The sequence below is a fragment of the Pristiophorus japonicus genome, chromosome 9, assembly GCF_044704955.1.
Source record: "Pristiophorus japonicus isolate sPriJap1 chromosome 9, sPriJap1.hap1, whole genome shotgun sequence".
NCBI lineage: Eukaryota > Metazoa > Chordata > Chondrichthyes > Pristiophoridae > Pristiophorus > Pristiophorus japonicus.
The window spans coordinates 228613364-228640684 of NC_091985.1; the positions used below are offsets into that span (position 1 = coordinate 228613364).

General features: G+C 47.9%; 1 protein-coding gene and 1 long non-coding RNA gene across 4 annotated transcripts in view; one reads left to right on the forward strand and one right to left on the reverse strand.

Annotated features, from left to right (window-relative positions):
- The window catches only part of LOC139273854 (uncharacterized), a 42270-nt gene extending 36269 nt beyond the window's left edge, over positions 1-6001 (forward strand). The window contains exons 2-3 of the long non-coding RNA XR_011595410.1: positions 3875-3981; positions 4466-6001. This is a non-coding gene — a long non-coding RNA (uncharacterized lncRNA). The remainder of the gene's footprint in view (positions 1-3874; positions 3982-4465) is intronic.
- LOC139273852 (zinc finger protein 229-like) overlaps positions 1-27116 on the reverse strand; it is a 67135-nt gene extending 40019 nt beyond the window's left edge. Inside the window, exon 1 of one of the 3 annotated variants that reach the window (XM_070890929.1) lies at positions 2249-2333. The gene's annotated coding sequence lies outside the window, so the exon portion shown is untranslated. Of the gene's footprint in view, positions 1-2248; positions 2334-27015 lie in introns of those variants that run through there. The other 2 variants (XM_070890927.1, XM_070890928.1) reach the window with 2 other exon arrangements.
- Between the last annotated feature and the right edge of the window lie 205 nt (positions 27117-27321).

The window sequence follows — 27321 nt, forward strand, 5'->3', positions numbered from 1 at the left end:
CAGTATAATGTAGATAAGTGTGAGGTTATCCACTTTGGTGGCAAAATCAGGAAGGCAGATTATCTGAATGATGACAGATTTAGTAAAAGGGGAGGTGCAACGAGACCTGGGTGTCATGGTACATCAGTCATTGAAAGTAGGCATGCAGGTAGTTAAGAAAGCAAATGGCATGTTGGCCTTCATAGCGAGAGGATTTGAGTATAGGAGCAGGCAGGTCTTGCTGAGACCACACCTTGAGTATTGTGTTCAGTTTTGGTCTCCTAATCTGAGGAAGGACATTCTTGCTATTGAGGGAGTGCAGCAAAGGTTCACCAGACTGATTCCCGGAATAGCAGGGCTGACATATGAAGAAAGACTGGATCGACTAGGCTTATATTCACTGGAATTTAGATGAATGAAAGGGGATCTCATAGAAGCATATAAAATTCTGACGGGATTGGACAGTTAGATGCAGGAAGAATGTTCCCGATTTTGGGGAACTGCAGAACCAGGGGTCACAGTCTAAGGATAAGGGGTAAGCCATTATAGGACCAAGATGAGGAGAAACTTTTTCACCCAGTGAATTGTGAACCTTTATCACAGGAAGTTGTTGAGTCCAGTTCGTTGGATATATTCAAAAGGGAGTTAGATGTGGCCCTTCCAGCTAAAGGGATCAGGGGATATGGAGAGAAGGCAGGAGTGGGGTACTGAAATGTCATGATGAGCCATGATCATATTGAATGGTGGTGCAGGCACCAACGGCCAAATGGCCTGCTTCTGCACCTGTTTTCTATGTTTTCAGCTCTTTGTCTGTGGCCTTGTAGGTCACGGCACTTCAAATGCCTATCCAAGTTCATTTTAAATGCTACAAGAGTTTCTGACTCTACCAGCCTTTCAGGTAGTGGATTCCAGACCCACACCATCCTCTGGGTGGAGAGATTTCCCCTCTAAACCTCCTACCACTTTAAATCTATGCCCCCTGGTTGTTGACCCTCTGCTAAGGGAAATATCCGCTCTATCTAGGCCCCTCATAATTTTAATAGACCTCAATTAGGTCTCCCCTCAGCCTCCTCTGTTCCAAAAAACCCCCCCACCCTATCCAATCTTTCATCACAGCTAAAATTATCCAGTCCAGGTAAGCCTCCTAAATCTCCTCTGTACCCTCCCAAGTGCAATCACATCTTTCCTGTAATGTGGTGACCAGAACTGCAGACAGTACTCTAGCTGTGACCTAACTAGTGTTTTATACATTTCAAGCACACCCTCCCTGCTCTTGTATTCTATGTCTCAGCTAATAAAGGCAAGTATTCTGTATGCCTTCTTAACCACCTTATCTACCTGTCCTGCTACCTTCAGGGATCTGTGGACATGTCTTCCAAGGTCCCTTTGTTCTTCTACACTTCTCATTGCCCTACCATTTATTGTGTATTCCCTTGCCTTGTTAGCCCTCCCCAAATGCATTACCTCACACTTATCCGGATTGAATTACATTTGCCACTGTTCTGCCCACCTGACCAGTCCAATGATATCTTCCTGCAGTCTGCAGCTTTCTTCTTCATTATTGCATCATCTGACAGACTGGTCCCCCTCCCTCTCCCTCTCCCTCTCCCCCCCTGAAGGCGCTGACTCGGTCTGGGTGGTTGTGCCCTTGTCACCTCTTTATACACTCTGACCCTCCCTATATATCTGTAATATCTCCCTGTTTTGGTGATGGGCTCTCCCTAACCACTCGCCATTTCACCTTCTTAGACAGATGCTCCCAGACTGTCACCATTTCAGGGAATCATACAGCACCGAAGGAGACCAATCGGTCAATCAAGCCTGTCCGACTCACTGAAAGAGCCGCTCCCTGCACGTACCCCAAAGCACTAGAGCATTTTCCCGTTAAAGCATTCATCGGTTTGAAAGTTATTATTGATATCCTTTTCAAAGTGTGGTGCCCAGAATTGAGCAAATGCTCAATATCTGAGGTCTAACTAGTGACTGATAAAGGTTGGGCATCATTAGCTTGTTGTTGTGCTCTATACTGCTATTAATGCTTTAACAGATTGATCAGCTGATCCTGCCCCCTCACAGATTTGTGGTCACCTTCAAATTGGACCATTTGGTTTAGAATGCCTCCCATTTTTCTTCCTTCCAAAATGCATTTAGTGTCCGTATCCCTGGGAGCCTGAGGCCCTGTCCCCGCGGGCGGGCGGGACAACCCCGGGCTCAGCCTCTGGCCTGTTATTGGGCCCTGGGCCCTACACCAGGTGTTTATGTCACTCACCAGCCCCACTCGCGGCTCTAATTCCTGCCCCGCGCCGACAACCCACCGTCTCGTGTCTCACATCATCCGGGCTCCACCACCTGTCGCCGCCGCCCCCCGCGCATGCTCAGTGCGGGAGATCTGGGCTCAGCCCCACCCCTCGCACACTCCGATTGGTTGGAGGACCAACCGCCCGCTCGGTCCTCCAGCCCCGTCCCGCTCTTCCTATTGGCCAGGAGCTGCCGTCAATCACCCGGGCAGTGTGAGCTGAGCATGCGCGATGGGGCGGCTGTGTCTCAGGCGGTGGGAGGGAGCAGGTTAATAAACCCCGGGGGGGCCGCGGGCTTCACATACACACCGAGTGCGGGCCCAGGTCCCGCCTGAGAGACAACACACCCGCTGTGGGCCTCAGGCCCCGAACTACAACCTGCGGCTCCGGCCTTTCCCCGAGTGGGGCCTTCTCCCGATGACGGGCCCGGGGGACGGCTGCTCTGTCCCGGGGTGGGCGCTGGGTGCGGGGGGGGAGGCGCTCCCGGGCCTCCTGTGGGGCTCTGGGTGTTGCAGCAGTTTGAGCGGGAGTGGGGATGGAGGAGAAGCTGCTGGGTTTAACCCCCAGTACTTCTGGGCCCAGTGGGACCAACAATTGCCCATGTGGGGCTGTCTGGGGAGGTGAGCTCTGGGCCCAGTGGGACCAACAATTGCCCATGTGGGGCTGTCCGGGGAGGTGAGCTCTGGGCCCAGTGGGACCAACAATTGCCCATGTGGGGCTGTCCGGGGAGGTGGGCTCTGGGCCCAGTGGGACCAACAATTGCCCATGTGGGGCTGTCCGGGGAGGTGGGCTCTGGGCCCAGTGGGACCAACAATTGCCCATGTGGGGCTGTCCGGGGAGGTGAGCTCTGGGCCCAGTGGGACCAACAATTGCCCATGTGGGGCTGTCCGGGGAGGTGGGCTCTGGGCCCAGTGGGACCAACAATTGCCCATGTGGGGCTGTCCGGGGAGGTGAGCTCTGGGCCCAGTGGGACCAACAATTGCCCATGTGGGGCTGTCCGGGGAGGTGAGCTCTGGGCCCAGTGGGACCAACAATTGCCCATGTGGGACTGTCTGGGGAGGTAGGCTCTGGGCCCAGTGGGACCAACAATTGCCCATTTGGGGCTGTCCGGGGAGGTGGGCTCTGGGCCCAGTGGGACCAACAGTTGCCCATGTTGGACTGTCCAGGGAGGTGGGCTCTGGGCCCAGTGGGACCAACAATTGCCCATGTGGGGCTGTCCGGGGAGGTGGGCTCTGGGCCCAATGGACCAACAATTGCCCATGTGGGGCTGTCCAGGAAGCTGGGCTCAGTGGGGCCAACAATTGCCCATGTGGGGCTGTCCGGGGAGGTGGGCTCTGGGCCCAATGGACCAACAATTGCCCATGTGGGGCTGTCCAGGAAGCTGGGCTCAGTGGGGCCAACTATTGCCCATGTGGGGCTGTCTGGGGAGGTGGGCTCTCGGCCCAGAGGGACCAACAATTGCCCATGTGGGACTGTCCAGGGAGGCGGCTTCTGGTTAAACACACCCTGTCCGCACAATGCAAGTTTGTTTTAGGAACAAGCATTTCTGTAGAGACTTTTAATCCATTTCACATATACAGATTTTTTATTTGTTCTAGGCTATGGCCGTCGCTGGCAAGGCCAGCATGTACTGTCCATCCCTAATTATACTGGAGAAGGTGGTGGTGAGCCGCTTACTTGAACCGCTGCAGTCCGTGTGGTGAAGGTACTCCCACTGTGCTGTTAGGGAGGGAGTTCCAGGATTTTGACCCAGTGACGATGAAAGAACGGCAATATATGACCAAGTCAGGATGGTGTGTGACTTGGAGGGGATCTTGCAGATGATGGTGTTCCCTTTTCCTTCTAGGTGGTAAAAGTCACGGGAAAGGTTGGGTGGCAGATTCCCTTCCATAAGAACATAGGAATTAGGAGCAGGAGTCAGCCATACGGCCCTTCGAGCCTGCTCCACCAGTCAATAAGACCATGGCTGATCTTCGATTTGACTTTCCTGCCCGATCCCCATATCGCTGAAGAATGTTAGTGCGCAGTTGGGATTTTAGTGACAATCTGGCAGCTTTTATGGTGACTGTTTTTTTGGAGCCTGCCCCACAAATTCCCCAATTCATTACGCTCAATTTTACAACCAGCCATTGTGTTTTTCTGGGGGTTCTCTCACACTCCCTTTTACCTGTTTTATATTCATTTTACAGGTTAGTAGAAGGGGAGGAGTTGTAGACATGAAATTTAACTCCAACATCACATCAAGATCGGTCAGTCTATTCAGCGGGACCTGAATATCATCAAACATAACATGGAAGCAAAAAGCAGCGTTGACAACGGGGAGAAACCGTACACGTGTTGTGTGTGTGGACGAGGATTCAGCCTATCCTCTGGCCTAGCGAAACACAAACGCAGTCACACTGGGGAGAAACTGTGGAAATGTGGGGACTGGGAAAGAATTCAATTACCCGTCTGAGCTGGAAACTCATCGACACAATCACACCGGGGAGATGCCGTTCTCCTGCTCAGTTTGCAGGAAGGTACTGTGTTCCTAACACAGATGAGGCTGCACATAGGGAGGTTTTAGTAACAGTGACCTTAGTCTTTATTAAGACACTCCAGAGTGAGGAACAGGCCTTAGGGGCCGGCTTATATACAGCGCTCCAAGGGATGCTGGGATCCCTTGGGACTTCAGGGGATGTGCTCCCTGGTGGCGAAACATGGGAGTGCATGCTTTTCAGATACACAACAGAAGGGATTGGCGCATACGTTCCACCTGCTGAAGCACCAGCGAGTTCACACTGGGGAGAGGCCATTTACCTGCCCCCTGTGCAGGAAAGATTCGTGCATGCACCCAACCTGCGGGCGCATCAGCTTGATCATACTGTCGAGTGGCCGTTGCCATGTTCCGACTGGGAAGGGTTTTAAAAGCTTCTGGCAGTTGGAGACACCAGAGAAAGGCTGTTCACCTGCTGCATGAATGGGAAGGTTTTCAGTGATCCGTCCAACCGATGAGCACACCAGCGGGTTTACACTAATGAGAGATCCTGTAGGTGTTCTGACTGAGGGAAGAGCTTTAGCAGACACGGGAACCTATCACGCTGTGGTTCGGCCCTTTGCCTGTTCCCTGTGTTCAAAACGATTCACTCTGTTATCCACCCTGCTGAGACACCAGCGAGCTCACACTGACGAGAGACCTTTTAAATGTTCAGACTGTGGGAAGAACTAGAAAAGCTCCAATAACCTGCTGAGACACCAGCGAGTTCACTTCTGTAGTGCAGGGCCCTGCAGATCGCTGGAGTACCATGATTGTGGAATAGATGAATGTTTTATAAATTTTGTACTGCTGTTAATCTTTCAAGCTGTTGTGCTCGCTGACCTACGTTCCTCCTGGTTAAGCAACGCCTCGATTTCAAAATTCTCATCCTTGTTTTCAGATCCCTCAATGTCCTCATCCCTCCCTATCTCTGTAATCTTCTCCAGCCCTCCAGCTCCACAACCTCCGATATCTGCTCTCTGAATTTAGTCTTTTTGAGTATTCCTGCTGATAATCGCTCAACCTTCTGTTGCCTAGGCCCTCAGCTCCAAAACTCGCTCCCTAAATCTCTCCACCTCTCATTCCTCCTTTAAGATGGTCCTTACAACCTATGTCTTTGTCACCGGCCCTAATATCGGCTCATGTGTCTTGGTGTCAAGTTTTTGTCTTATAATACTCCGTGAAATTCCTTGGGACGTTTTACACATTAAAGGCGTTTTTGTTGTTGTTGCTGATTCCCTTGATTTGACCTTTCATGGTATTACATAGAATGTATAGCACAGAAACAGACCAATCGTCCCAAATGGCCCATGTCGGGGTTTAAACTTCACACGACTCTCCTCCCACCCTATCAACCTATCCTCCTATTCCTTTATAGTGAGGAGTTCCACAGTCACTGGTTGCCTTCCAGTGCCCGTCCAAAGGGCCAATGTGTGAGGGTATGCAGTGATTGTTGGCAGCCTATTCAACATTGGGGGCATCACAGTCCAAAAAACATGCCCTTTGCAGACTTGGCCTTTGGTGCTGGGGTGAGTGGACATTGATCAGTAGCAGGAGCCCAGGGCACTGAGGTTAACTGCAGTCTCCCCAACTGCAGCCCAGGCTGGGATCAGCTGACAACCCCCACAGTGAGCAGCTGGAATGTGCAACCTGTCTTGGTCTACGCTGGGGAGCAAGGGCGGTCAAGGGTCAGCACAGAATGTCATCAACCTTGACCCCCAGCCTCTCTCGCGCAGGCGAACCAAGTTGCATTGACGTCATGACAGCTGCACTTTTCATGACGTCAACACGTTCCAGCGCGCGTCACCGTCAGCCGCCCACCCACTGTCCCGCGATCTCGCTCCCCATTGGTCGGAAGTGCCTGTCAATCAGGCCGTGGGCCCGGGTCACCGTGTTCCTCGAGCGCGCGCACCGCCCAACGGCCGGAGGCGGAGAGAAGGTTCCGGAGCGGGGAGGAGGAGGAAGCGGCGGCGGGGAGGTTTTCTAAACACCCGGGGTCGGCCTCAAGCCCCGAACAAGAACCTACGGCTCCGTCGTTTGCCCCGGGGGGGGGGGCAGCTGCGGGGCTTTCTCCCGGTGATAGGCCTGTGGGCGACGGCCGCCATCTTGGGGCAGAAACTGCTGAGGGGGGAGGGGGTAATGACGTCACGGTGCTGCAGGACGCTGATTGGTTGGTGAGTCAGACAGGCTTTGTCCCTCGGCGGGCTGACAAAGTGTCAATTGCTGGAATCACAACTTGTATTTATATAGCGCCTTTAACGGAGCAACACGTCCCAAGGGCTTCACAGCAGCGTTACAGACACAACACATACATTTAACACCCAGACACAAAAGGAACAATTAAGGCAGGTGACCAAAAGCTTGTTTAAAGAGGCAAGTTTTAAGGAGCGTCTTAAAGAGGGGGAGAGGTTTAGGGAGGGAGTTCCAGAGCTCGGGGGCCCAGGCAGGTGAAGGGCCAGACACCGATGGTGGAACGATTATAATCAGGGATGTTCACGAGGGCAGAATTTGAGGAGCGCGGACATCTCGTCGGGTTGTGAGGCTGAAAAAGAGTGATTTGTAAACGGGTGAGAATTTTGAAATCGAGGCGTTGTTTAACCGTGAGCCAGTGTAGGTCAGCGAGCGCAGCGGTGGTGGGTGATCGTGACTTGGTGCGAGTTAGGACGGGCTGCTGAGTTTTGGATGATCTCAAGTTTACGTAGTGTAAAATGTAGGAGGCCAGGAGTGAGTTGGAGTAGTCAAGTCTAGCGGTAACAAAGGCATGGATGAGGGTTTCAGTAGCAGAAGAGCTGAGGCAGGGGCTGAAGTGGGCAATGTTACGGAGGTGGAAAAAGGCAGTTTTAGTTATGCCGCAGATATGTGGCTCAACTTATTTCAGGGTCAAATATGACACCTAGGTTGCGAACAGTCTTTTCACTCTCAGATTGATGCGAGGGAGAGGGATGGAGTCAATGGTTAGGGAATGCAGTTTGTGACGGGGACCAAAGATAATGGCTTCGGTCTTCTCAATATTTGGAGAAAACTTCTGCTCATCCAGTACTGGATGTCAGACAAACAATCTAATTTATAACTACTTTATTTAATTAGTAACTAAATTAGATAAAACAATTAAGTAATAACATTTAAATAATAAAAAATAATGAGTTAACTAATGAAATAAAACAGAAAAGAATGGAAATCTCAGCGGGTCAGGCAGCATCTGTGGAGAGAAGCAGAGCCAACGTTTCGGGTCTGTGACCCTTCGTCAGAACTGGCAAAAGTTTCAAATGTAACAGATTCTTAAGGAAATGCTGGGACCCTGAAAGGGGGAGGGGAGGAAAGAACAAAAGGGAATATCTCTGATCGGGTGGGAGGCAGAAGAGATTTAAGAGACAAAAGTGATGATGGGCCAAACTGATATAGTAATGGCACAGATGAGTCTAGATATAGTGTGAATGCCTAAATAATTACCAGCTGCCATGGGAAACAGAAATTTTTTTTAAAAAAAGGGAGGAAAGGGAACAAAATATGGGCAGAGATTATGGTCTGAAATTGTTGAACTCGATGTTGAGTCCAGAAGGCTGTAAAGTACCTAAATGAAAGATGAGGTGCTGTTCCTCAAGCTTGCGTTGAGCTTCATTGGAAAAGTGTAGGAGACCAAGGACGGAGAGGTCAAAGTGTAGAAGGCCAAGGATGGAATGGTCAGATTTCGAGTGGAGAATTAAAGTGACAGGCGACCGGAAGCTCAGGGTCACACTTGCGGACTGAATGGAGGTGTTCATGTCGAGGGCCATGTTAACCATGGCGGAGAGGAATCTTTGGATGAGGAAAAAGGAAGAAATTTCAGAGGCACTAGTGCAGAAGGTGGTGTCATCAGAACAGATGCGACAGAGACGGAGAAACTGGGAGAATGGAATGGAGTTCCTACAGGATGCGGGATGGGAGGAAGTGTATTCCAGATAGCTGTGGGAGTCGGTGGGCTTATAGTGAATGTTTGTCAATAGTCTATCCTCACAAATGGAGACACAGAAGTCGAAGAAGGGAAGAGTCGGTGAGGGACGGGTGGAAATTGGATGCAAAGTGAATGATATTTTCTAGTTTAGGGCGAAAGCAGGAGACGCCACCAACTCAGTCACCAATCTACCGGAAAAAGAGGGGACCCAAGTAGGACTGGAACAAAGACACATATGAGTTCCGATAGCAACACCTTTAATTTGGAGGAAGTGAGTGGAGTTAAAGGAGAAGTTGTTCAATGTGAGAACAAGTTCAGCCAGCCGGAGGAGGAGGAAGGGTGATGGTGGATGGGGACTGGTTCGGCCTCTGCTCGAGGAAAAAGCGGAGCGCCCTCAGGCCATGGGATTGGACATCCATAGTGAAAAGTTGGGGCCAGGAAACTGTTAAAGCGGCGGAAGGCATCGGAAGAGTCACTGGACAAGGGGAGAAAAAATAGAATCAAGATAGGAAGAAATAAGTTTCATTTCAGGCAAGAACAGGCTGAAATGATGGGTCTACCAGGGCAGTCCTGTTTGTGGATCTTGAGAAGGAGGTAGAAGCGGGCTGTGTGGGGTTGGGGATCTATGAGATTTGGTGGCTGTGGAGTGAAGACCTCCAGAGGAGATAAGGTCAGTGACATTTTGGGAAATGATGGCTCGATGTTCGGTGATGGGGGTCATGGTCCAGGGGGAGATAGGAGGAAGTGTCAGAGAGTTAGCGATCAGCCTCTGCAAGGTAGAGGTTGGTTCGCCAAACAATAACAGAACCACCCTTGTCAACAGGTTTAATGACAATGTAGGGGTTGGATCTGAGAGAGCGCAGTGCTGCAAATTCAGAGGGAGTGAGGTTGGAGGGAGTGAGTAGCAGTGAGATGGCCGATGTCGCATTGGCAGCTTGCAATGAAGAGGACTAGAGAGGGCAACATAGAAAATAGGTGCAGGAGTAGGCCATTCGACCCTTCGAGCCTGCACCACCATTCAATATGATCATATCTGATCATGCACTTCAGTACCCTATTCCTGCTTTCTCGCCATACTCCTTGATCCCTTTAGCCGCGAGGGCCACATCTAACTCCCTTTTGAATATATCTAACGAACTGGCCTCAACAACTTTCTGTGGTAGAGAATTCCATATGCTCACAACTCTCTGAGTGAAGAAGTTTCTCCTCATCTCGGTCCTAAATGGCTTACCCCTTATCCCCTGGTTCAGGAGTTCCCCATCATTGGGAACATTCTTCCTGCATCTAACCTGTCAAATCCTGTCAGAATTTTATATGTTTCTATGAGATCCCCTCTCATTCTTCTAAATTCCATTGAATATAAGCCTAGTCGGTCCAGTTTTTCTTCATATGTCAGTCCTGTCATCCCGGGAATCAGTCTGGTGAACCTTCGCTGCACTCCCACAATAGCAAAAATGTCCTTCCTCAGATTAGGAGGCCAAAACTGTACACAATATTCAAGGTGTGGCTTCATCAAGGCCCTGTACAACCTCCCTGCTCCTATACTCAAATCCTCTCGCTATTAAGGGCAACATGCCATTTGCCTTCTTCACTGCCTGCTGTACCTGTATGCCAACTTTCAATGACTGATGACCATGACACCCAGGTCTCGTTGTGCCTCCCCTTTTAGTAATCTGTCACCATTCAGATAACAATCTGTCTTCCTGTTTTTACGACCAAAGTGAATAACCTCACATTTATCTACATTATACCGCATCTGCCATGTATTTGCCCATTCACCTAACCTGTCCAAATCACCCTGCAGCCTCTTAGCACCTCCTCACAGCTCACACTGCCACCCAGCTTAGTGTCATCTGCAAACTTGGAGATATTACATTCAATTCCTTTGTCTAAATCTTTAATGTATATTATAAGTAGCTGGGGTCCCAGCATTGAACCTTGCGGTACCCCACGAGTCACTACCTGCCATTCTGAAAAGGACCCGTTTATTCCCACTCTTTGCTTCCTGTCTGCCAACCAGTTCTCTATCCACGTCAGCACATTAGCCCCAATACCATGTGCTTTAATTTTGCACACTACTCTCTTGCTTGGGACCTTGTAAAAAGCCTAAATACACCACATCCACTGGCTCCCCCTTGTCCACTCTACTAGTTACATCCTCAAAAAATTCTAGATTTGTCAAGCATGATTTCCCTTTCATAAGTCCATGCTGACCTGGACCGATCCTGTCACTGCTTTCCAAATGCGCTGCTATTTCATCTTTAATAATTGATTCCAACATCTTCCCCACCACCGATGTCAGGCTGACCGGTCTATAATTCCCTGTTTTCTCTAGCGGCCAGAGGGAGGGGTTCAGGTAGAGCGAGAATTCTGAAAACAGGAGAAAGGGTCAGCTGTGCAGGGGGAAGACTCCTGGCCGAAGAAGTGGGCACGGAGGCGAAGGCGACGGAAAAAGAGCTCAGCATCGTCCGACCTCGAAATTAATCGAAGTGGGGGTGTAAGGGGATGAAGCTCAGGGCTTTGCTGAGGACCGATCGTTCGAGGTCAGAGAGAGGAAGGTCAGAGGGGATAGTAAAAACACAGCAGGGGGTGAGATTGGAAGAAGGGATCGGATCAAAGGGAAGTGAAGGGGAAAAAGGTTCTGAAGAGCCGTTGGTGTCCAAGAGTTGTTGAAGAAAGAAGGTTAGATAGACATGGCAGGGCAGGTGGTTTGCCGTAACTGCAGCATGTGGGAGTTTGTGAAGAGCATGGCGATCCCGAGCGCCCACGTCTGTTGTAAGTGTCTGCAGCTCGAGAAACTTCGGCTCAGAGTTGTTGAGCTGGAGTACGAGGTGCAGACATTGCGGGGCATCAAGGAGGCAGAGAGTTTGGTCAGTGGTCAGGGACGGGAGGCAGGTATGTAGTGATGAAGGAGCATCGGCCCTTGACATTGTCCAACAGGTATGAAATACTTGCTGCCTGTACGCATGAGGAAAATGACTGCAGGGAGGATGTGCAAACTAACAATAGCACCGTTGTGTTTCCTGCCCGGTGCCAGGGTTAAGGATATCTCCTCGTGGCTGGGGAAGAACTTGAAATGGGAGGGGGAGGATCCAGTTGTCTACGTAGGAACCAATGACATGGGTAGAACCAGGAATGAGGTTAATACGAACATAAGAAATAGGAGCAGGAGTAGGCCATTTGGCCCCTCAAGCTTGCTCCGCCATTTAATAAGATCATGGCTGATCTGATCATGGACTCAGCTCCACTTCCCTACCTGCTCCCCATAACCCTTTACTCGCTAATCGCTCAAAATTCTGTCTATCTCCATCGTATACATTCGATGACCCAGCCACCACAGCTCTCTGGGGAAGAGAATTCCACAGATTTACAACCCACTGAGAGAAGAAATTCCCCCTTATCTCAGTTTTAAATGGGCTGCCCCTTATTCTGAGACTATGCCTCCTAGCTTTAGTTTCCCCAATGAGTTCTGCTGACGGCATTTGAGGAGCTAGGATCCAAATAATCAGAACCTCAAAGGTAATAATTTCTGCATTGTTACCCGAGCCACGAGGAAATTGGCATCGGGACAAACATATTAAAGGTTTAAATGTGTGGCTCAAAGAATGGTGTGGATTAAGGGGTTTCAGTTCATGGGACACTGGCACCAGGGAAAGAGGGAACTGTTCCATTGGGATGGGCTCCAGTGTGCTGGCGAACCGAATAACTAGGGCAGTAGACAGGGCTTTAAACTAATGAAGGGGCGGGGTGGGAGGTTTCAGGAAAGAGTAAATTTAAAAGCAGCAAGAAATGTCAAGTCTCTAGAGCAGAGCAGAGTTTTGGGTAAAAATAAGCAGAGTGGGTCAGGAAGGGACAGAGAAACTAACAAAGGTAATAAGGCTTCAGTGACTAAGGTGACATCAGGGAAGAATAGAAATAAGTCAAATCTAAAAGCACAATATCTGTGCGCAAAGCATTTTTTTATTTGTTCATGGGATGTGGGCGTCACTGGCAAGGCCAGTATTTATTGCCTATCCCTTATTCCCCTTGAGAAGATGGTGGTGAGCCGCTTTCTTGAACCGCTGCATAGATGAATTTAATAGGTTTGATCTAACAGCCATTAAGGAGACATGGTTGGGAACTAAATATTGCAGAATACTTCACTTTTAAAAGAGATGGGCAAAATGGAAACGGAGGCGATGTAGCCCCTACAATAAAGGATGGGATAAAGACAGTAGAGAGAAAGGATCTTAGCTCGGAAAATCAAGAAATAGGATCAGTTTGGGTGGAGCTAAGAAACAGCAAGAGGCAGAAAACATGGGTGGGTGTTGTTTATAAGGTCCCCCCCCCCAAACAGTAGTTGTAAAGTAGAGCAGAGTACAAACCATTAATCTTCATATAGACTGGGCAAACCAAATTTGCAGTAATGGTGTGGAGGACAATTTTATTGCATGTGTACAAGATAGTTTACTAGATCAGTATGTTGAGGAACCAACTGGAGAACAGGTTGCTTTAGATCTGGTATTGTGCAATGAGAAAAGGATAATAAGCTGGTAGTAAAGGAGCTTTTAGGAAAGAGTGACTATAATAATGGAGCCAAAAAGAGTAGTAAGCCTGAGGATTGGGAGGATTTTAGAATTCAGCAAAGGATAAATAAGAAATTGATAAAGAAAGGGGAAATAGAATAGGAGAGTAAACTAGACATAAAAACAAACTGTGAAAGCTTTTATAGGTATGTAAAAAAGAAAAGATTAGAGAAAGTAAATGTGGGTCCCTTACAGGCTAAGACAGGAGAAATTATAATGGGGAATAAGGAAACAGTAGATAAATTAAACAACTACATTGTGCCTGTCTTCACAGAAGACTCAAAAAACCTCCCTGAAATAGTGAAGTATCAGGGGTCCAGTGAGAATGAGGTACTGAAAGAAATTGGTATTAGTAAAAAAAATAGTACTGGAATAATGAATGGGACTGAAAGTCGATAAATCTCCTGGACCTGATGGCCTACATCCTAGGGTTTTGAAAGAGGTTGCTTTAGAAATAGTGGATGCATTGGTTGTCATCTTTCAAAATTCCATAAATTCTAGAACAGTTGCTGTGGATTGGAGGGTAGCTGATGTAACCCCAATGTTTGCTTTTTGTGGTATACATCAATGATCGAGACTTGAATATAGGGGATATGATAAGAACTTTGCAGATGATACAAAAATAGGCCGTGTGGTTGATAATGAAGAAGAAAGCTGCAGACTGCAGGAAGATATCAATCAACTGGTCAGGTGGGCAGAACAGTGGCAAATGGAATTTAGTCTGGTGAAGTAATGCATTTGGGGAGGGCTAACAAGGAAAGAGATTACACATTAAATGGTAGGACACTAAGAAGTGCAGAGGAACAAAGGGATGTGCATGTCCACAGATCCTTGAAGGTAGCAGGCCAGGTAGATAAGGTGGTTAAGAACGCATACAGAATGTGTTACACACATAATAAATGGTCAGACCGAGTACTGTGTGTAATGAGCAAGTGTGACCTTAGCTCCTTTATTATAGTTCCAGAGTGCAGGTACCTCGTGGGTGGCCTGCTTAGATACTGTGCTCCCAAGGGATGCTGGGATCTCTTGGGACTCCAACAGGTAGGTTCTCTGGTGGACAGGTATGATGCAGGTTACAAGGGATTCAATACATAACAGAATGCTTGCCTTCATTAGCCGAAGCATAGACTATAAGAGCAGGGGAGTTATGCTTGAACTGAATATAACACTGGTTAGGCCACAACTGGAGTACTGCGTGCAGTCTGGTCACCGAATTTCAGGAAGGATGTGCTTGCACAGGAGAGGGTACAGAGGAGATTTACGAAGATGCTGCTGGGAGTGGAGAATCTTAGCTATGAGGACAGATTGGATAGACTGGGGTTGTTTTCCTTCGAACAGAGGAGGCTGAGGGGAGACCTCATTGAGGTATATAAAATTATGAGGGGCCTAAATATAGTGGATAGAAAGGGCCTATTTCCCTTAGCAGAGGGGTCAACAACCAGGGGTCAGAAATTTAAAGTAAATGGTAGAAGGCTTAGAGGGGATTTGAGGGGAAATTTCTTCACACAGAGGGCTGTGGGAGAATGGAACTCACTGCCTGAAAGGGTGGTAGAGGCAGAAACTCTACCACATTTAAAAAGTACCTGGATGTGCACTTGAAGTATCGTATTCTGCAGGGTTACGGACCTAGAGCTGAAAAGTGGGATTAGGCTGGATTGCCTCTTGTTGGCTGGCGTGGACACGATGGGCCGAAATGGCCTCCTTCCATGCTGTAAACTTCTAGGATTCTATTTAAGAAAGGAGGGAGAGAGAACATGGGGAACTACAGACCAATTAGCCAGACATCAGTAGCAGGGGAAATATTAGAATCTATTATTAAGGGGGTGGAAACAGGGCATTTAGATAATAAGATTGGGCAGAGTCAACATGGATTTATGAAAGGGAAATCATGTTTGACAAATCTGTTAGTTTTTGAGGTTGTAACTAGCAGAATAGATAAGGGGAGAACCAGTGGATGGGGTGTATTTGGATTTTCTGAAGGCATTTGATAAGGTGCCACACAAGAGGTTATTGAACAAAATGAGGACCCATGGGATTAAGGGTAAAATACTAGCATGGATTGAGGATTGGTTAACGAAGAGATAACAGAGGATAGGAATAAACGGGTCATTTTTGGGTTGGCAGGCTGTAACTAGTGGGGTACCGCAAGGATCGGTGCTTGGGTCCCAGCTATTCACAGTCTATATCAATGATTGGGCTGAAGGGACCAAATGTTACGCAGGTTGAACCTCTCCAGTCCGGCACCCTCGGAACCTGACCGGTGCCGGACCAGAGAGTTTTCCAGACCACGGGAGATTACGCAGACCCCAAACTTAAAAATCCCATTGTCAGCAAAGTTTCCGGACAGGTTTCTGCTCCATTCACTGGAATCCAGGTCAGAGTCCAGTTGACACGAGGTGCCGTGAAGCTGTTGCCCAGAGCTCTCCGTTAGCAAAAGCAAAACCAAACCGCACAGAAGCATTACAGTTAAACAAGAATATAGTGTACTGCTGACCTGGGCTGGCTGCTCCTGCTCCTCCCCGCCGCCTCCGGTGCTCCCCTCCCCCAGGTCGGGCCGCACGCTGTGTCCCGGGGGGAGGGGGTGCACGCTGTGTCCTGTGTCCCAGAGGGTGGGTGGGGCACACTGTGTCCTGTGTCCCCGGGGGAGGGGGGGGCACGCTGTGTCCTGTATCTCGGGGGGGGGGGGGGGGGGTTGGGTGGGGCTCACTCTGTGTCCCGGGGGGTGGGGGGACCGCTATGTCCCAGGGCCAGCCGTTTCCCCCTCCCCGGTCGGATCGGCGCCGGAGAGGGAGCCAGGAGTGCGGCGGCCAACCGAGGTGCCGAAGCTGGGCCCGAAATGCTGCACAACAACCCGGCGGCATTCTGCGCATGCTCCGTGCAGAAGCCCACTGCACAGCATTTCGGGCCCAGCTTCGGCACCTCGGTCGACCGCTGCTCTCCTCACTCCCTCTCCAACCCATCGGGGGGGGGGGTGGCGGGGCAGGGGGAGGAGGAGAATGGAGGAGCAGCCAGTCCCGGGACACAGTGCGGGTCGCGACCCTTCACCAGGGAATGATGCCGGACCAGGGAGGTTGCCGGACCAGGGAGGTTCAACCTGAATGTAGTGATGTTGGGGAGGGCATCAAACAGGAAATTATGGGTGCATGCAATAAGGGTGCAGTAGTTATAATGGGTGACTTTAATATGCACATAGATTGGGCTAACCAAACTGGAAGCAATATGGTGGAAGAGGATTTCCTGGAGTGCATAAGGGATGGTTTTCTAGACCAATATGTCGAGGAACCAACTAGGGGAGAGGCCATCTTAGACTGGGTGTTGTGTAATGAGAGAGGATTAATTAGCAATCTCGTTGTGCGAGACCCCTTGGGGAAGAGTGACAATAATATGGTGGAATTCTGCATTAGGATGGAGAATGAAACAGTTAATTCAGAGAACATGGTCCAGAACTTAAAGAAGGGTAACTTTGAAGGTATGAGGCGTGAATTGGCTAGGATTGATTGGCGAATGATACTTGAGGGGTTGACTGTGGATGGGCAATGGCAGACATTTGGAGACCGCATGGATGAACTACAACAATTGTACATTCCTGTCTGGCATAAAAATAAAAAAGCGAAGGTGGCTCAACCGTGGCTATCAAGGGAAATCAGGGATAGTATTAAAGCCAAGGAAGTGGCATACAAATTGGCCAGAAATAGCAGCGAACCCGGAGACTGGGAGAAATTTAGAACTCAGCAGAGGAGGACAAAGGGTTTCATTAGGGCAGGGAAAATAGAGTACGAGAGGAAGCTTGCAGGGAACATTAAGACGGATTGCAAAAGTTTCTTTAGATATGTAAAGAGAAAAAGGTTAGTAAAGACAAATGTAGGTTCCCTGCAGTCAGAATCAGGGGAAGTCATAACGGGGAACAAAGACATGGCGGACCAATTGAACAAGTACTTTGGTTCGGTATTCACTAAGGAGGACACTAACAACATTCCGGATATAAGAAGGGTCAGAGGGTCTAGTAAGGAGGAGGAACTGAGGGAAATCCTTATTAGTCGGGAAATTGTGTTGGGGAAATTGATGGGATTGAAGGCTGATAAATCTCCAGGGCCTGATGGACTGCATCCCAGAGTACTTAAGGAGGTGGCCTTGGAAATAGCGGATGCATTGACAGTCATTTTCCAACATTCCATTGACTCTGGATCAGTTCCTATCGAGTGGAGGGTAGCCAATGTAACCCCACTTTTTAAAAAAGGAGGGAGAGAGAAAACAGGGAATTATAGACTGGTCAGCCTGACATCGGTAGTGGGTAAGATGATGGAATCAATTATTAAGAATGTCATAGCAGCGCATTTGGAAAGAGGTGACATGATAGGTCCAAGTCAGCATGGATTTGTGAAAGGGAAATCATGCTTGACAAATCTTCTGGAATTTTTTGAGGATGTTTCCAGTAGAGTGGACAAGGGAGAACCATTTGATGTGGTATATTTGGACTTTCAGAAGGCTTTCGACAAGGTTCCACACAAGAGATTAATGTGCAAAGTTAAAGCACATGGGATTGGGGATAGTGTGCTGACATGGATTGAGAAATGGTTGTCAGACAGGAAGCAAAGAGTAGGAGTAAATGGGTGCTTTTCAGAATGGCAGACAGTGACTAGTGGGGTACCGCAAGGTTCTGTGCTGGGGCCCCAGCTGTTTACACTGTATATTAATGATTTAGACGAGGGGATTAAATGTAGTATCTCCAAATTTGCGAATGACACTAAGTTAGGTGGCAGTGTGAGCTGCGAGGAGGATGCTTTGAGGCTGCAGAGCGACTTGGATAGGTTAGGTGAGTGGGCAAATGCATGGCAGATGAAGTATAATGTGGATAAATGTGAGGTTATCCACTTTGGTGGTAAAAACAGAGAGACAGACTATTATCTGAATGGTGACAGATTAGGAAAAGGGGAGGTGCAACGAGACCTGGGTGTCATGGTACATCAGTCATTGAAGGTTGGCATGCAGGTACAGCATGCGGTTAAGAAAGCAAATGGCATGTTGGCCTTCATAGCGAGGGGATTTGAGTACAGGGGCAGGGAGGTGTTGTTACAGTTGTACAGGGCCTTGGTGAGGCCACACCTGGAGTATTGTGTACAGTTTTGGTCTCCTAACCTGAGGAAGGACATTCTTGCTATGGAGGGTGTGCAGCGAAGGTTCACCAGACTGATTCCCGGGATGGCGGGACTGACATACCAAGAAAGACTGGATCAACTGGGCTTGTATTCACTGGAGTTCAGAAGAATGAGAGGGGATCTCATAGAAACGTTAAAAATTCTGACGGGTTTAGACAGGTTAGATGCAGGAAGAATGTTTCCAATGTTGGGGAAGTCCAGAACCAGGGGTCACAGTCTAAGGATAAGGGGTAAGCCATTTAGGACCGAGATGAGGAGAAACTTCTTCACCCAGAGAGTGGTGAACCTGTGGAATTCTCTACCACAGAAAGTTGTTGAGGCCAATTCACTAAATATATTCAAAAAGGAGTTAGATGTAGTCCTTACTACTAAGGGGATCAAGGGGTATGGCAAGAAAGCAAGAATGGGGTACTGAAGTTGCATGTTCAGCCATGAACTCATTGAATGGCAGTGCAGGCTAGAAGGGCCGAATGGCCTACTCCTGCACCTATTTTCTATGTTTCTATGTTTCTATGAATATCCAAGTTTGACGATGACACAAAGCTAGGTGGGAATATAAGTTGTGAGGAGGATGCAAAAAGACTTCAAGGGGATATAGACAGTCTAAGTAAGCGGGTAAGAACATGGAAAATGGAATATTATGTGGAGAAATGTGAAATTATCCACTTTGGTCGGAAAAATAGAAAAGCAGAGTATTTTTTAAATGGTGAGAGATGGGGAAATGTTCAGAGGGACCTGGGTGTCGTTGTACACAAATCGCTGAAAGTTAACATGCAGGTACAGCAAGACATTAAGGAAAGCAAATGGTATGTCAGCCTTTATTACAAGAGGATTTGAGGATAAGAGTAAAGATGTCTTACTGCAGTTATATAGGGACCTGGTGAGATCGCACCGAGAGTATTGTGTACAGTTTTGGTCTCCTTACCTAAGGAAGGATATACTTGTCATAGAGGGAGTGTAATGATGGTTCACCGGATTGGGGGCGGTTGTTGCCCTATGAGGAGAGATTGAGCAGACTGGGCCTATATGCTCTGGAATGTAGAAGAATGAGAAGTGATCTCATTGAAACATGTAAAATTCTTACAGGACTTGACAGGGTGGATGTTTCCCCTGGATGTACAGTCTAGAACCAGGTGTCACAGTTTCAGAATAACGGGTTGGCCATTTAGGACTGAGATGAGACATTTCTTCACTCCGAGGGCAGTGAATCTTTGGAATTCTCCACCCCAGAGCGTGTGGAAGCTCAGTCTGAGTATATTCAAGGTAGAGATGGATAGATTTTTGTAAATTCAGAGAATCAAGGGATATGGGAATAGTGCAGGAAAGTGGAGTTGAGATAAAAGATGAGCCACGATCTTATTGAATGGCAGAGCAGGCTCGAGGGGCGATATGGCCTACTCCTGCTGCTATTTCTTATGTTCTTTATTTCTGTAAGACAGGAAGAGACTAATTGATGTTCTGTTACCCACTGCTCCATTTTGGGGCCTTTGCTCCTTTCTCACTCTAGACTAACTCAGTTTTTATACATTCGGTTACTCTCATGGACAAGTCCTAGCTCCCCATACCTTCCAGAGTGCCTCTCCTAGCCTTGGGATCCAGGGAAGTTATTGGGAAAATACCAGTGAGAGAAGCGAAACTAAAAATAATTCAATGGGAGAAATAATTCGCTATTAGTTTGGTGTAATTTTATTTATATGGATTTCCAGAAGGCATGAGATAAAGTCCCACATAAGAGTCTGTTATCTAACAGAATTGAGGGCAAGTTATTGACCTGGTTATGGAATTGGCTAAATGGCAGGAGGCAGAGAGTAGGGATAATGGGCAGGTACAGCAAGCGAAAGATATACAGCAAAGCTTCCTCTACACTGTTCCCTCAAATGCTCCCAGGGCAGGTACAGCATCAGATAGATACAGAGCAAAGCTCACTCTCCACTCTCCCATCAGACACTTCCAGGGCAGGTACAGCATGGGATAGATAGAGAATAAAGCTCTCTCTACATAGTTCTACTAAGAGTTCATAGAGTGCATAAGGGATGAGTTTCTTGAGCAGTATGTAACGGAACCAACCAGGGGCAGGCTATCTTAGATCTGGTCCTGTGTAATAAGACAGGATTAATAAATAATCTCCTAGTAAAGGATCCCCTTGCAATGAGTGATCATAGCACTCCGTGATCCCCTTGGAATGAGTGATCAAGGTTGAATTTCAAATTCAGATGGAGGGCGCGAAAGTTGGATCTCAAACCAGCAGACTGAGCTTAAATAAAGAAGACTGCAAAGGTCTGAGGGCAGAGTTGGCTAAAGTGGACTGGGAAAATAGATTAAAGTGTAGGACGGTTGATGTACATTTAAGGAGATATTTCACAACTCTCAAGAAAAATATATTCCAGTGAGGAGGAAAGGATGTAAAAGAAAAGATAGTTATCCGTGGCTAACTTAAGAAATAAAGGATGATATCCAATTTAAAAACATGGGCATACAAAGTGGCCAAAACTAGTGGGAGGACAGAAGATTGGGAAGCTTTTAAAAGCCAGCAAAGAATGACTCAAAAAATGATTAAAAAAGGGAAGATAAACTATGAAAGTAAACTAGCACAAAATATAAAAACAGATAGCAAGAGTTTCTATAGGTATATAAAAAGGAAAAGAGTGGCTAAAGTAAATGTTGATGCCTTAGAGGACGAGACCAGGGAATTAGAAATGGGGAACATGGAGATGGCAGAAACGCTGAACAAATATTTTGTATCAGTCTTTACGGTAGAGAACACTAAAAATATCCCAGCAGTGGAAAGTCAAGGGGCTATGGCGGTGGGGGCAGGGCGAGGGGATGTGGGAGAGGAAGTTAACACAATCACAATCACTAAGGAGGTGGTACTCAGTAAGATAATGGGACTAAAGACGGATAAATCCCCTGGACCTGATGACACGCATCCTAGGGTCTTAAGAGAAGTAGCGGCAGGAATAGTGGATGCATTGGTTTTAATTTACCAAAATTCCCTGGATTCTGGGGAGGTCCCAGCAGATTGGAAAACTGCAAATGTAATGCCCCATTTTAAAAAAAGGAGGCAGACAAAAAGCAGGAAACTATAGACCAGTTACCCTAACATCTGTGGTTGGGAAAATGTTCGAGTCCATTATTAAAGAAGCAGTAGCAGGATATTTGGAAAAACATAATTCAGACAGGCAGAGTCAGCATGGATTTATGAAGGGGAAGTCATGTTTGACAAATTTGCTGGAATTCTTTGAGGATGTAACAAACATGGTGGGTAAAGGGGAACCAGTGGATGTGGTGTATTTGAACCTCACAAAGGCCTTTGACACTGTCAACTGCGAGGGTCTATGGAGCGTCCTTCGTTTCGGATGCCCCCAAAAGTTCGTCAATATCCTCCGCCTGCTCCACGACAACTTGCAGGCCGTGATCCTTACCAGCGGATCCATTACAGACCCAATCCATGTCTGGACCGGGGTCAAACAGGGCTGTGTCATCGCCCCAATCCTCTTCTCAATCTTCCTTGCTGCCATGCTCCACCTCACACTCAAGTCGCTGGAGAAATACCACCAATGATGCCTCCGCAAGATCCTACAAATCCCCTGGGAGGACAGACACACCAACATTAGTGTCCTCGACCAGGCCAACATCCCCAGCATTGAAGCACTGACCACACTTGATCAGCTTCGCTGGGCAGGCCACATTGTCTGCATGCCAGACACGAGACTCCCAAAGCAAGCGCTCTAATTTGGAACTCCTGCATGGCAAACAAGCCAAAGGTGGACAGAGGAAACGTTACAAGGACACCCTCAAAGTCTCCCTGATAAAGTGCAACATCCCCACTGACACTTGGGAGTCCCTGGCCAAAGATCGCCCTAAGTGGAGGAAGTGCATCCGGGAGAGCGCTGAGCGCCTCGAGTCTCATCACCGAGTGCATGCAGGAAACAAGCGCAGGCAGCAGAAAGAACATGCGGCAAACCTGTCCCACCCTCTCTTACCCTCAATGACTGTCTGTCCCACCTGTGGCAGGGACTGTGGCTCTCGTATTGGACTGTTCAGCCATCTAAGGACTCATTCTAAGAATGGAAGCAAGTCTTCCTCAATTCCGAGGGACTGCCTATGATGATGATTAGCATGGATAGAGAATTGGCTAACTAACAGAAAACAGAGAATCGGGATAAATGGTTCATTCTCTGGTTGGCAATCAGTAATTAGTGGGGTGCTGCAGGGATCAGTGCTGGGATCCCAACTATTTACAATCTATATTAATGACTTGGATGAAGGGACTGAGTGTAACGTAGCCAAGTTTGCTGATGATACAAAGATGGGAGGAAAAGCAATGTGTGAGGAGGACACAAAAAACCTGCAAAAGGACATAGACAGGCTAAGGGAATGGGCAAAAATTTGGCAGATGGAGTATAATGTTGGAAAGTGTGAGGTCATACACTTTGGCAGAAAAAATCGAAGAGCAAGTTATTATTTAAATGGAGAAAGGTTGCAAAGTGCTGCAGTACAGCGGGACCTGGGGGTACTTGTGCATGAAACACAAAAGGTTAGTATGCAGGTACAGCAAGTGATCAGGAAGGCCAATGGAATCTTGGCCTTCATTGCAAAGGGGATGGAGTATAAAAGCAGGAAAATCTTGCTACGGTTATACAGGGTATTGGTGAGGCCACATCTAGAATACTCCGTACAGTTTTGGTTTCCATATCTAAGAAAGGATATACTTGCTTTGGAGGCAGTTCAGAGAAGGTTCACGGAGATGAGGGGTTTGACTTATGAGGAAAGGTTGAGAAGTTTGAGCTTCTACTCATTGGAATTCAGAAGAATGAGAGGTGATCTTATCGAAATGTATAAGATTATGAGGGGGCTTGACAAGGTGGATGCAGAGAGGATGTTTCCATTGATAGGGGAGACTAGAACTAGGGGGCATAATCTTAGAATAAGGGGCCACCCATTTAAAACTGAGCTGAGGAGGAATTTCTTCTGAGGGTTGCAAATCTGCAATTCGCTGCCTCAGAGAGTTATGGAAGCCGAGACATTGAATAAATTTAAGACAGAGATAGAGAGTTTATTAACCAATAAGGGAATAAAGGGTAAAGGGAATAAAGGGTTATGGGGAGTGGACAGGGAAGTGGACCTGAGTCCATGATCGGATCAGCCATGATCGTTTTGGGTAGTGGAGCAGGCGCGATGGGCCGTATGGCCTGCTCCTATTTCTTATGTTCGTTTGTGCTTATGTTCTACACTATCCTATTAGACACTTCCAGGGCAGGTACAGCACGGGGTAGATACAGAGTAAAGCTCCCTCTACACTACCCCATCAAGCAATCCCAGGGCAGGTGCAGCACGGGTTAGATACAGAGTAAAGCTCCCTCTACACTGTCCCATCAAACACTCCAGCGCAGGTACAGCATGAGTTAGATACAGAGTAAAGCTCCTAGATATAGCTCCCTCAACCTCTTTCGCCAACACGCCCATGGCTGGTACAGCACTGGTTAGATACAGAGTAAAGCTCCCTCTACACTGTCCCATCAAACACTCCAGGGCAGGTACAGCACGGGGTTAGATACAGAATAAAGCTCCCTCTACACTGTCCCATCAAACACTCCAGCGCAGGTACAGCACGAGTTAAATACAGAGTAAAGCTCTCTCTATACGGTCCCATCAGATACTCCCAGGGCAGTTACAGCACAGGTTAGATAAAGAGTAAAGCTCCCTCTACACTGTCCCATCAAGCAATCCCAGGGCAGCTACAGCACAGGTTAGACACAGAGTAATGCTCCCGCTGCACTGTCCCATCAAACAGGGAAGGTACAGCACCGGTTAGATAGAGAATAGCTCCCTTTATACCTTCCCATCAATTACTCCATGGGCAAGTGCAGCACAGTTTAGATGCAGAGTAAAACTTGCTCTGCAATTACCATCAAACACTCCTAGGGCAAATACAGCATGGTTTAGGTACAGAGTAAAGCTCTAGATATGGCATAAAGGTCCCTCTACCTTGGTCCATCAACCATTCCCAGTGCAGGTACAGCATGGGTTAGGTAAAGAGTAAAGCTCTGTCTACACTGTCCCATCAAACATTTCCTGGGCAGATACTATACGGATTACATACAGAGTAAAGCTCCCTCTGCTCTATCCTAGCAAACATTCCCAGGCAGATACAGCAAGAGTTAGATACAAAGTAAAGCTCCACCGACTGTCCCATTAAACACTCCCAGGATGGGACAGCTCGCGTTAAATACAAAGCAAAGATCCCTCTGCATTGTCCTAGCAAGCATTCCCAGGGCAGGTACAGCATGGGTTCGATACCGAGGAAAGCTCTCTCTACACTGTCCCACCAAACACTCCTGGGGCAGGTACAGCATGGGTTAGATACTGAGGAAAGCTCTTTCTACACTGTCCCACCAAACACTCCCGGGGCAGGTACAACACGGGTTAGATACTGAGGAAAGCTCTTTCTACACTGTCCCATCAAACACTCCCAGGGCAGGTACAGCAAGGGTTAGATACAGAGTAAAGCTCCATCCGTACTGTTCCTTCAGGGGAGGAGAGGAAGGGGAACCAGTGAGTGTAGAACTGAACCCAGCCAGAGTAAGCACCTTCATGGGAGGAGAGAGTGGGAACCACTGAGTGATTGTGATTGTGATATGTTCTTTCTCCCCTATAGCCCCTTGACTATCCAATGTTGGAATATTATTAATGTCCTCTACCGTAAAGACTGATACAAAATATTTGTTCAGCGTTTCTGCCATCTCCATGTTCCCCATTACTGATTACCCGGTTTCATCCTCTAAGAGACCAACATTTACTTTAGCCACTCTTTTCCTTTTTATATACCTGTAGAAACTCTTGCTATCTGTTTTTATATTTCGTGTTAATTTACTTTCATAACCTATCTTCCCTTTTTTAATCATTTTTTGAGTCATTCTTTGCTGGCTTTTAAAAGCTTCCCAATCTTTTGTCCTCCCAGTAGTTTTGGCCACTTTGTATGCCCTTGTGTTTAATTGGATACCATCCTTTATTCCTTTAGTTAGCCACGGATGGCTATCTTTTCTTTTACACCCTTTTCTCCTCACTGGAATATATTTTTCTTAAGAGTTGTGAAATATTTCCTTAAATGTACGTCACTGTTCATCAACCACCCTACACTTTAATCTATTTTCCCAGACCACTTTAGCCAACTCTGCCTTCATACCTTTGTAGTCGTCTTTATTTAAGCTTAGTATGCTGGTTTGAGATCCAACTTTCTAACCCTCCATCTGAATTTGAAATTCAGCCATGCTATGGTCACTCATTCCAAGGGGATCCATTAGTAGGAGATTGTTTATTAATCCTGTCTCATTACAAAGGACCAGATCTAAGATAGCCAGCACCTCAGGGGAGGAGAGGGAGAGGAAACCAGTGATTGACTCTGGCTGGGTTTAATTCTACAATCACCATAGGCCGTCCCTCGAAACGAGGATGACTTGCTTCCACGCCAAAAAAGGATGAGTCCACAGGTGTTTCAATGAAGGACCCGAACTACATCCTGAAGGGTGGAAGATGCCTCTGCGTGGATTTTTTTAATGTGTGGTGGCCGTTGTACACCAGCCACCACACGGGCTTGACAGAGCTAGGTCTTGGTCCAGTGGCAAGGATTACCCAAGACGACTGGAGACCAGTTCTGCTGCATGGACCTAGTGTGCACACATCTCGCAGTGTGGGCTGCCCCTGGGTCCCTGGCCCCGATTCACGCCTCCCCTAGGCCCCGATCATGTCCCTCTAAAGTCTCTCGCTGCTCCTTCGCCACGACCTCGCCGCTCTTGCTGTATCTGTCCACACTCCAATCACTGACCTGGACCTTGACGACGTCACTCTTCACTGCCGTCGCCCTCCTGCACCAGTTCGCGCTGCTCCCTGAAGGGGCCTCCACACTGCACCAGAAACCGAGTCAGCACCATCAGGGGAGAGAGAGGGAGGGGAACAAGTAAATGGGGAACTGAACCCAGCCAGAGTCAGCACCTTCAGGTGAGGAGAGGGAGAGGAACCAATGAGTGTAGAACTGAATCTGGCCAGTGTCAGCACCTTCAAGGGAGGAGAGGGAGGGGAACCAGTGAGTGTAGAACTGAATCTGGCCAGTGTCAGCACCTTCAAGGGAGGAGAGGGAGGGGAACCAGTGAGTGTAGAACTGAATCTGGCCAGTGTCAGCACCTTCAGGGGAGGAGAGGGAGGGGTACCAGTGAGTGTAGAACTGAGCCCAACCAGAATCACCACACTAGGGAGGGGAACCAGTGAATGTACAAGTGAACCCAGCAAGAGTCCACTCTTTTAGGACAAAGAAGTGTATTAGTGAATGTATTGCTGAACCCAGCCAGAATTAGTGGTGAAAACTGGGAGTGGAGGAGAAACAGCCTAGAAATGTGTGTTGATTTGGATTTGAGCACAGCAGGAGGTACAATGTGTGGGACAGGGATTTACAGCTTTGGAAGAACAATAGAGGAAAGAATTTATTCAATATTTCTGTCTTGTACTTAGAGATGAGATTTGTTACCTCCTTTTACAGCGTATTAGAAGGGGAGATTTTCAGACAGGAAACACATACCGAACATCACGTCAAGATCTGACGGAGTCAATCGATTCATCAGGACCTGAATATCATCGGCCTTTGAAAGTGGAAGGAGATATGTTTGTCTGTTCTGCCTGTGGGAAAAGAATTCAAATATCAGTGTGACTGGAAAAGCACCGAGACACACACCCGAGTGTTCCAGTGCACTGGCTGTGGAAAGAGCTTTAACCATTTACACAGCCTGAAAAAACATCGCACCATTCACAGCGCGGAGAAATTGTAAACGGGTTGTGTGCGTGGGCAAGGCTTCAACTGATCGTTCAACCTGGAGAGTCACAAGGA